This window comes from Ixodes scapularis, unplaced genomic scaffold (assembly GCF_016920785.2).
Source record: "Ixodes scapularis isolate PalLabHiFi unplaced genomic scaffold, ASM1692078v2 PGA_scaffold8__174_contigs__length_109621045, whole genome shotgun sequence".
NCBI classification, from domain to species: Eukaryota; Metazoa; Arthropoda; class Arachnida; order Ixodida; family Ixodidae; genus Ixodes; species Ixodes scapularis.
In genome coordinates, this window is record NW_024609883.1 from 29,751,683 (window position 1) to 29,762,818 (window position 11,136).

An 11,136-nucleotide genomic window follows, 5' to 3' on the forward strand; every position below is an offset into this window, starting at 1 on the left:
ACACGCCAAAAAACGGCTCTTTTTTGTTATTTTGTGTTGTTCTCTCGCTTCTACCTCCTCTCCTTCTTCGTGACGGCTGCTGCATGTTTTGAGTTGCATGTACCCTGATTTAGTGACCGTAACTTTACGCAAAGCGTGAAGCGCCATCCGCGTCGCCGAGAAAAGTGCTGGGAACTCAATACAGAGTTAGTTATAGCAGACCACAGGGGCGACCTTAAAGGTGATGGCGAGAGAGCGAAGGCAGGCGTGCAACCGCGCTTACCTCTCGCTATCTTCATTGTCACGTGGATGCATGGAGGAGCGTACATGATATCTTGCGATGCCTTTTGGAATTTGTTTGCAAAAGGTATAGGGAGTGCGCTACTGCTGAGCGCGTGCTGACGGCGAGCTTCTGCAGTCCCTTTGGAGCGTGCATTTAGCACCATCAAGGTTGCCGGTCTTAGCAGGCTATCAATGTGAGCTTGTTCTGGGCATGCGCTCTAAATAGCACCCACAAATATGGCGTCCAGTGAATACCTCCTATATTGGTCAAAACATGATTATGTCATTTTTAGCAGGTGCGGAAGTTGCTTTTCTCGACGGAATTGACGGATCTCACCATGCACGGCCTCCGAGATTTTTGGCACGCAAGGCTCTCCTCCAAACGCTGGTTTGCCAAGCAGGAGGAGCGTGTAGCATAGCTTCTCCAGAGCTCTGGAAGATGGGGCTGGTACAAGGCCGCTCATGATGCTGATACCTGCATCATGGACTACGATGGCGACGACGACAGGAAGCTATACCGCGTGACCGCAGCGCTACGCTTCAAGCCCGGGACATGAATGATTTGGGAATGGCAGCCGTCTACTTCGACTTGGCCACCTGCTGCAGCCAACTGCCTTCATCGGAGTGACTGAACCATTAGACCGACCCGACTTGTCAGGGCGTTACCATATGAAACCTTCAGCGAACAGTCCGCAAAGTCCCTTCGGCAAGGGCTAGGTTTCTCGCCTGAACCGTCCCCAAACTTATAAAACTCGGACAGCAAATTTTACTAACATCAGAACACGTCGTCCTTATCGTGTATAGCGGTTTCTAGCAAATCGGCCCTGACCAGGAGTAACCAGGAGGGAATGTTGCGCACAATTCCACTGCGACGAAAGGGCCGAAGCCGGGAAAGCCCTGCCGATAGCGAAGTCATGGCGAGACGGCGTACCAGGAGCACTCGAGAAAAAAGCGAAAAAAGACAGAACGAAAACAATGGATAAAATTAAACGAAGAGAGAAACAATGCAATTTCAAATCCAAAGCGAATGACGAGACAAAAGAACTCGAACCCCTTTTACCTCGTATTCAGTAAAGCGATCTGCGAGGGAATACTGTGCGTGACGCTTCGCCTGCTAGGACTCACAATGAAAATGCTATTTTAAGGTCAGAAACTTTATTGAAACTCATTCTTGACTCGAAACTATTTGTGTTGAAGTCGGCAGTTCCACGGCCGCAACCATGATACCGGTGGCAGCTGTGTCGAAGGCTCCTGTTGGCAGTGCAAATGTGCGCGTGCCACGTATTTCGTCATTGTTGCAAATAAATGTCCAATTTATCACCAATGTATTAGTGCAGAATGTGGTATGCATTTGTCTAAGCCTTACGCACAATAAGAAAATGCATGTTTTTATATTCTAAAGACATGCTTCTTGGCATTTTTAGGTTCTAGATTTGTAATGCATCCAATTCGCGTTCTTATATTTTTATTTGAACACATGACGAACCTATGAGGTTCTCTAATGAAGTGTTTTCCTTATTAGTACATTCACATACCTTAATATTTATTCAAAAAGTGCCCTTTTTATACAACTTTGAAGTGCCGTAACTCAGTTTTACATCCTAGCTTAACAAAGACATTGAAGGGCAAGCTCCTGATGAACATAGGAACTCAGCATAAATAATATTAGAAGTGCAACGCCAGCAGTATTTTTTTTTCTTTTCAAACACCACTTTAATATAATATTCAATAAACGTTTTCTGAACTGGAATTTCAAAGAATTCTCTCCGCGCGTTCTTGGTTTTCTCGGATAGCATTCTAGCACCTGATCTTATTTTTTATTGCATGGTAGAGGAATTAGCCTGGTTCTTTATAGATCCTTTCACTTTTTACACACATAAACCGCCGCTTGCGTCAAAAGAGACTTTCGGTTGTTCCGCCTTTGCAAGCCTGTCGAACTTGCTTATGCCATCAGTGCCAGGAAGTATAAATACTACAGGAACAACGAAGTTCGACGTTTAACGAGGGCGAACTTCTTGAAGGAGAAAAGTTGGATTTACAGGAATATTCGATTTGAACAGATCTCGCGCTCGCATTGCTCAAGAAGCCTGTGTGCAGCGGGTAACCGCCGAGGAGCAAAGCGGGGCCACCATTTGTCCGTGGCTGCCACTGATGTCCCGCCGTCTGTCTGAGCCCGTGAAGGATTTTGAGTAATGCCGGGGGTATGGGATACTGCTCATCAGAAAACGGCTCCACCGATGGGGCATAGTTCCTGACCCCTGTTGCCCCAATGGAGGGCAGGTTGAGACATCTCATGTCTTCGTTGCCTGCCCAGTAGCGCAGACATTCCGGTGACTCATTCACCACGGTTTCCGAACCCTCCAGATTCAGCACTTCGTCCACCATGACCGGTTCCCTCAAGGAGGATTTGCGCTTCTTTTTCTCGCGGTTGGCCAATTTGCCCTCTTGCAGAACCGGTGCTTCGCGGTTGATCAACAACATCGCACCAGAGCTGTGTAGCCCTTGCTGTCCCGTCCCCGCGTAGCCTTGCTGCTCTACCATGATGCAGAACTTTTCTAGTTGGGGTAAAGGAAGTTCCTGCAGAGGTGGTCGTGTCGCTAATGACCCCTGTGAATAGAAATATTTCTTTGTCTTTCAAATCCCTTACCGAAATGTGAGCAACGTGCGCCCCTGGGCAGGCCCGATCCTCTAGGCAAATATTTTCTTCCGTAGAGTAATCGCGCTTTCGTAGCCGCTGCCTCACAGCCTGTCACGTCCTTTGAGACGCCAGTTCTGATTTCTTAAAGGCCGACCAACAAGCAGAAATGAGGAAGCTCACTCTCCACTCTTCTCGATTTTCTCTTCGCCGTTTTTCCCGCAAGAGCAAAGAAGGAAAGAACCCTTCCTTTTTACGTCGCCGTTTAGGATTAGAAAAGATTAGTCTAGCGGCCAATTATAATCACATAAAGAAAGGCAGAAGCCTCACCTTCTTTCTTCTTCACTTTCCTATACTTAAGGCTAGCCTTCACTTTGACCCTCGGACTTGAAGTACCTACCGACAGTGCTGTGGATGCTACGTGCTCGTTGGACCAGTCATACGCCTATCTTTCTCCGTGGGCTTACGTTCCCAGTCTTACCTACACGCAGAGAACGAGGTCAGGCGATGAAAGGATGCGGCTGAATGGTCCGGCGAGCTCGTGACTCCCGCCGCATCGTCGGGTTTGAGCTAAACATAGTATAAACTAAAACAGAAGACAGCCAAGCCACTATTCTTGTCGCATGCTGGTATCTGCTTGCGCTATCGGGTTCCTCATGTGGTTCATTCATTTCAACCACTGTCTAGAAATCATTTTATCAACAAGAACACAAGAACAAGATCCCGCAGGCTGCAGCGGCGGCACCATGAACGCGATTTAAAAACAACGCTCTGTACTTTCAGGTTGGTTTTACACCCGTTTTTTTCGCCCACCTCTGTTTGCCGCTGCTGCTGCCATACAGCCATAGAGTGCGACTAGAACCATGAATGACGTGTGTTTGTCGTGTGGAAAGTCCCTTCCCTTCGCGACCTGTTCTGAATGTTCCTATAGTCACCATTTAGGAACATGCAGCGGGATATCTGAAGCCACCTTCAAAAAGAAAGGAGAAAGTGCTAGAGTAGAATGGAAATGGCCGACCTTGCCAAGAGGGCAAGCAGAGGAGTCAATCTTTCAGGGAGACTAAACCCTCGGAGGCTGACATAACAAAGATGTTCGCTTCAATAAATCAAAAACTCGACACTCCCACAAATTTAAAAGTAACAGTAGACGGTATCGAGCAATCTGTAAAGATGATGTCGGATCAGTACGACGAGGTCATGTCCCAACTAGCAACTCAAAATGCTGACATCAAAGATTTAAAAATACGGGTCACGAAACTTGATCATTATGAACCTATAGGGAGAAGAACCACTCCTTAATTATGGTTCGGCTCAGTCTAAGTCGGTAAAAAGAATGTAGCGAATGAGGGCTTCAAAGATCTGTTTTCAAGTCCTGCCCAGGTTCAGTACAGGGAAGCTCTGCAGTCTCAAGTATCCAGGATACAGAGAGCGGTTTACCCATCACACTTGTTAACCTCAGCCGCTGAAAGCCTCCTCAAAGAAACAAAAAAAAAGAAATGAAACGACACCTTGCAATTCACGAGAAACAGAAACCAAAGGCGGGCTGTTTTACCCTACACTCACAACATATCCAAAACTTCAAGACTGGTAACCTAACAATTATCGATGTATTTTCGGCACCTCACAAGCTCTCAGGCTTATGCAAAAAAAGTTGACGATATACCAAAACCCAATACAGGCTGCACAAAAAAAAAAAAGCATAAAACCGCTTACATCCCTTGCTCAGGAGTGGTTTATTCTTTCCCCCTTTCATGTGGAAAATTTTACGTGGGTCAAACAGGCAGATGTGTTAACGACCGATTAAAAGAACAACATTCGAGTAGTTAATTTATAACATATAGGCATTCATTGCCGCGACTGCGGATGCTGAGCCAACTTCAAAAAGTGATCCGAAATCAACAAGAAGCTTCACCCACATACAAGAAAAATCATCGAAGCAGCAAGTATCGTGAAGCAGAGTGACACATGTTTTAGGAATCCTTCTACGTCACTTTCCGAGGAGTTGTCATACCTAGACTCTACTCGAACGTAACAAGCGCGTTAGACTTTGAAATCGTCTAGAAGAGGACGATATAGCACGCAGAATAAGAGTTGTCTTACTTAGCAGACTTAGCAGCAGAAAAGAAAACGAATTGTGATTAAAAATGATTTTTTTTTTATTTACCTGTGTAAAGAAGACAAAAAGACTTTCATCCTTTCTACTCTGGTGAAGGAAGACCAGCGAAGCTGTACTATGGTGGGAATGAAATAATGGCCGGCCGCAAATCGGCAAGGCAGAGTGGAAAGGCTGGAAAAGGTTGCCCCCATCTATGAGCGCCGGCGGCAACCAGACAACCGGTAAGCCGGTGGTCTGGTTGCCGCCATCGCTAGTAGATGGCAGTAGCTGTCTAGAGTTTTGTGTCGATATTTGTTTGCCCACGGACACGATACTGGGGAAACTTGCCCTTTAAAGCTTCGCTGTAAAATGCCAACCAGAGAGGATAGTCATCACGTCGTGAGAGGTTCCTTTCTGAAAGTGTGCGTGTGATCCGAGTGTGTTAGTTATCTTGTGCGCTGTTACCTTTAAGTCATAGGTTAGATTGTTTTGCGTAGCAGCCTAGTAAAGTGGGCAGCTCTGGCACCACGTGACGCGGGCAAGGGCACACGGTGAACGTGCACAGGGGACTTACTCTGTTTCACCTTATGGTGTACCGCATGCAGGAAAGGCTACAAGCGCGAGCTCCTTGCTCTAGGCCACATCTCGGCGGCACAAGCTCTCGTGCACCAAGGGCAGCTCCCAACTCTATGAGCTCGCGCTTTTAGCCTTGTCTGCGGTACAACATTAGCTGAAACGGAGTATAGCCGGAACATCAGTGCCGCGACACGAGCAATACCACAGTTACACCACAGTTTTGTCGGTCACACTAAAGTCCCGATAAAATTAACGCTTACAAGTACCGCAGACCATTGTTGCAGAAACGCACAAGACACGTGCCACGAGCGGGTGCTCCGCCACCATTCGCTTCCAACAGCCGCTCATTTCAGTGCTGCGCCGCCATTTGCTTTCTAGAGCCACTCAATGAACTGCACTAAATAAGCGTAGCTTATTGAGTGCATTTAGTTGCTTTCAAGGGCCGCTCGAGACACGGGCCTTGTGCACTGGTGCGTTTGCTACTATACTTCGCTTCGCCTTAGCATGGACTAGAGCCACTAAATAAGCTACGCTTCAGAGTAACGACACTTACTCATCTTTGATCTTAAAACCATAGTTGCCAGTTATCTCAAACTTTATCTGAAATCACAGGAAACGCTTCTCCGTCCTCCACAAATGTTTAAACGCTTCAGAACAGAGCAAAGAAATATTACATTAGCTTCTTAACATCGAATCTAATGTTGAGGAAGTCGCACTTTTCAATCATGGCGATTGGCAGTGGCGTCTGCTCCGCACAAGCACCAAGATGGCGGCGTCCACGGCAATATTCGGCAGCAGAGTGCCGCTACTCTGGGCATAGCTCATTTAGTGGCTATAGCATGAACTAACTGCGAAGGCTGTGCAAGCGCTAGCGGCTATACTCTGTTTCACCTTGTGTTGTACCGCAGGAAAGGCTACAAGCGCGAGCTCCTTGCTCTAGGCCAGATCTCGGCGGCACAAGCTCTCGTGCACCAAGGGCAGTTGCCAGCGCTATGAGCTCGCGCTTCTAGCCTTCGCTGCGGTACAACATAAGGTGGAACGGAGTATAGCCTGACTGCATTGACTGGAGCACTCGCTGCACGAGCGCTCGTGCAGCGGCAGGACCTTCATCCAAAGACACTCTCACGCGTTTAGCACGCGCGACAAACAGTCTATGCTAAGGTGAGACGAAGCATACTTGCAAGACAAACCCAAACACATCGAGAGACTTTAGGCAACACGGATCGGTGTCACCGTCTAGGGGTCAAATTTTAAGTTTCTTCAAGATGGCCGCCGTGGGACCTCAGCCTCAAAAAGATAGGACGCCCAGTTCGTCGGACAACGACCAGGCGTACATGTATTCTATATCTTTCCTGGTCGTCAACGATAACAAAAATCAAATTTCAGCCGACCGCTTTATTGAAAAAGAAATGTGATGGCGAGAAGTAACGACTATATTTCCGGCGAAGAAGCGCCTTTTTATCCGGGCAGCTAGACAAGCAAGGTCAATGGTAATTCCCGGGGCCTGTACCTAGCGGCAGCGCGCGGCGCGAACACCCCTCGAGCCATTTATTTTTCTCTCTCAATCTCTCACGACAAATGGAATGACTGGAGGAGAGCTTTGCGCGCCAAAAACCTTGGAGGCCATGATCTCGCCATGGCTACTGAGATTTCTCGCGCGCTAGCTGCGTTCCTCGGGTCATTGCATTCGCGGGTAGAGACTGTTGCTGTGGGCGCTTGGTGGCGCTCGCAGCTAAACGAAACCAGAGCCGTTTATACTGAGAGAGTTTGGCCGATGGGCGGAGCTTGTTGGCCGCTAGAACAAGCGGATTTCGCGATAACACAATATGGCGTTACTTCTTTGTCTTGTTCATTCCTGAGAAATCGCGTAGAGTTCCTATGAGTCAGATCCACAATATGGCGGACGGAAGTAGTCATCCCCCGGTTGTCAGACAACGCTGCTGTGGTTGTCAGACTGTCAAAATCTCCTTAAGAAGGCCAAACTCTCTCAGTATAAACGGCTCTGAACGAAACTAAAGCCCCTTGATAAAAGCGTTTTTTTACAAGTACCGCCAACCATTGTTGTGGAAGCGCGCGAGACACGTGCCTTGAGCGGGTGCGCCGCCGCCATTCGCTTCCAAGGCCCGCTCATTTCAGTGCTGCGCCGCCATTTGCTTCCAGGGGCCGCTCGAGACATGGGCCTCGTGCACTCGCGTATTTGACGCTACTTGCAAGACAAACGCAAACACATCGAGGGGCTTTAAACCAAACAATAGAAAGAAATAGCCGCGAATTATCGTCATCACCATTATCGTTGTTCTACAGAACTTTGGAGCAGCGCGAATTGTGCTCCCCGCCTCTTACTAGAGCCACTCTATATGGCAGCGTAGCTGCCAGAGTAGCGACACGACGCAAAATTATCTAGATGCACGACGTCAGAAGCGCTGATAATGATCTCCATTTTGGGCCTGGGAGGTTGCCATGGTAACCGTGCTTCTAGCGACGCCGGGCGGCAACCTTTGTGGTCTAGTTGATATCTCCATTCGTTCATTGAAAAGTGGTATAGACGCTTTCAGCGCGCGCCAGATCGAGCCGCCATAGCCGACCTTCTCTTGTCTTACCGAGATGCCGAGCCACTGAAGCGGGCGTTGCCGAACCTCCACAAAGGCCTTAGCTGGGGAGAAGGACGCAGTAGAATCTAAAATGGCAATAACCTGTCCTGCTGTGGTAATGATGAAGTGAAGCGAACGGAATAAGCGGGAACAAAAACTGAAGGTCGGTTATGGCGGCGCCCATGTACAGGTGCCTGAAAGCGTCTATGAGACGCTTTTCATCGCGGTACGGCAAGAACCTCTGGAGGAACGGTGCCTGTTTTTTTCTGAAAAGTGAGACGATTTGCACCCAGGAACTCTTGGGCGACGAGAGCTGCTATGGTGTCGTACGTGCACGGACAAGGCGAGTGGTTTTCGGCGCCGCCGGGATGGAGGCCGCATCGTGGGACGAACGTACCGTCCTAGTACTTTCGGACTTCGCTCCGATGGAACAAAATCCGATTACGCCGGCCGCGACAGGACGATTGGCTCGGAACATGACTGCTGCTCGACTGCCCTATAGTGAGCGAGTATATATGTTTAGCATCATACTTCTTCATGAACCGATCATCCCTTCAAGATGAGATTTTCTCACTGACTCGTGAAGAGCGACGTCGACGGGGTTCAACCATTCAACCAAGAAGGACGGCATGGTGCTCTCTAGGAATTGTTCACGCCATCAAAAGAGACGGACGCCGGATATGAGGTGTTCTTGCTGAAAGGCCAAATGGTCGTTCGGATGTTTACCAGCATTCAAAAAGTCAATATTTGTATCTGGTGCAGCACACATATCCGTGTTAAAGGGGCCACGAAATTATTTTTAAGCTTCTTCCTTACCTGTAATCCTCAACTCAGAAGAGAACTGTGAAATCACGCAGTCGTGACATGCTAGGGCACCGGTGCGATGACCCCAAGCTTTCACCGTGCTTTTTAAGCACGCCGAAGAACTTGGCATTCGCAAGTAATGATAAGTTCCGTCAAGGCACTCATTGGCCAGGAACGCGAATTCAAATATACATGGACGAATTGATTGCTGACGAGCGCATACATCCGAGCGACGCAGTTTTCGTGTCCAATGCGTGAGTTGGGGTCGGCTGACGTCAGTTTGGCCTTTGTAGGCATTGTAAAGAGGATATTTAGAACCATACACACATGATGATAACGTCATAGCACACTGACATTAAGGAGCACAAAACGGGCCCAGCTACAGAAAATAAATATTACACTCGTAAGAAATAAATACGTCTGTAACTTGTTAATTACAGAGACAAACACACCTCTGAGCATCTAAGTTTAATGGTATGTGTTGATGCATTGTCATATAGCAGGACATTTCATATACGTCACTTGAGCAAACGCCAGCTTTTCATTTGAGAAACAAACCAAAAAACGCTGCGATCAAATGCAAGCTATTGCAACGAAAGCAAGTTATATCGAAATCTTCAGAACTGCCAATTCGTAGAATTGGCAATTAGTAAAAAAGGTTAAAGATCGCAGGAGCTTCCTCGCTAAAAAATGCTGTGATTATTCGGTGACCCAGGGCTGAAACAATTTCCCCTAGGCCCAACACGCGCCGTATACCTTTCGTTATGATTCTCAGAAATTCAGACTTTCAAAGGAAGCTAGAAAAATGCGAAAATTTTATCCTAAAAGCTATGTGGAGCGCAAGTTCGTCTGCTTCTTTTTGCAGGGGTTGTGGTGACGTCAGTACGCCGAGATCTGAGTGGCTTCGATTGAAGGAGAGGGTAGACCTAAACGCAAGCTACCTTGACGTCTTCCCGCTATTCTTTATTCAGAACCAATCATAGCTCGGCATTTTGACGTCACCACAACCCCTACTAAAAGAAGCAGACGAAATTGCGTTGTGCATATCGTAATATCGTTGATTAGTATACTTGGGAGTTGTGTGAATATTTATACAGCGTGTACTTCGTCAGCCATTTCAAAGTTGCGACGAGTCACTCGCTGTAGATGAGCAATTTAGCCATTGCAGTATAACCGCTAGCTCTATAGGTCTTTAACGTGCATCACGCAGTAGTGATACACAACCGCAGGCCGGTACGATGCTCATCCAGATCGAAACGGGCAGGGGTGGGAATTGAACCCAGGTTCCCTGGGTGATTAGTACAAAACGTAAACATTGCAGGAGCTTAATCGCTAAAAGTTTGTGATCATGCGGTTACCTGGGGCCAAAACAAATTCCCCAAGGCCCAATATGCGACGCATAAATTTCGAATCGATTCTCAGACACTCCAACGTTCAAATAAAGCTAAGAGAATTCGAAAATTGCATGCTAAATGTCTTATCGATCCTCAAACACATCCGGAAACCCGAGCACCGCTAAGGCGATATTAATGATTCTGTCGCAGAGGTGCTAATATCCAGAGCGATCTTGCACAGAAAAGGTATGAAGTATCATTCTTTCAGATGTTCACGTTATACCTACGTCAGAAAGCACGAAGAAGCCCTAAATCGTCGGCAAGCTGCGGCACATCACGACTCCGCGCACCGAACAAACTCGCATCCACCAGCTCTGGGCGCTGCCATCTTACCGATGACATCACGGCTCTTGAGAGGTCACGTGACGAGTCGTCACTCGGTTACTATGGGCACGGTGCCAGCTCGTCCCGTTGCTATGGTACCGCGTGTGACCAATCGCGGTGAGAGGCGGCACAGGGAAAAGCGTGGCGCTACTCTGGCAGCTACGCTGCCATATCGAGTGGCTCTACCTCTTACCGCAGCATACAGACGTTTGGGAAAGAAGAAGTTGATCGAAATTCTAAGGCTCATCTTTTTAAAACAAAGAAAGTTGTAGAGCAAATATGTTCTCATGCATGACGACCAAAATATTTCTATGCCTGTCCCGACGACCTAGACAGTATCCCCAGATGACAAATATGAAGGCTTTCAACACGCGCCAGATTGAGCCACCATTGCCGACCTTCTCTCCTCTTACCGGGATACCGAGATACAAAGCCACTGAAGCGGGCGTTGACGAG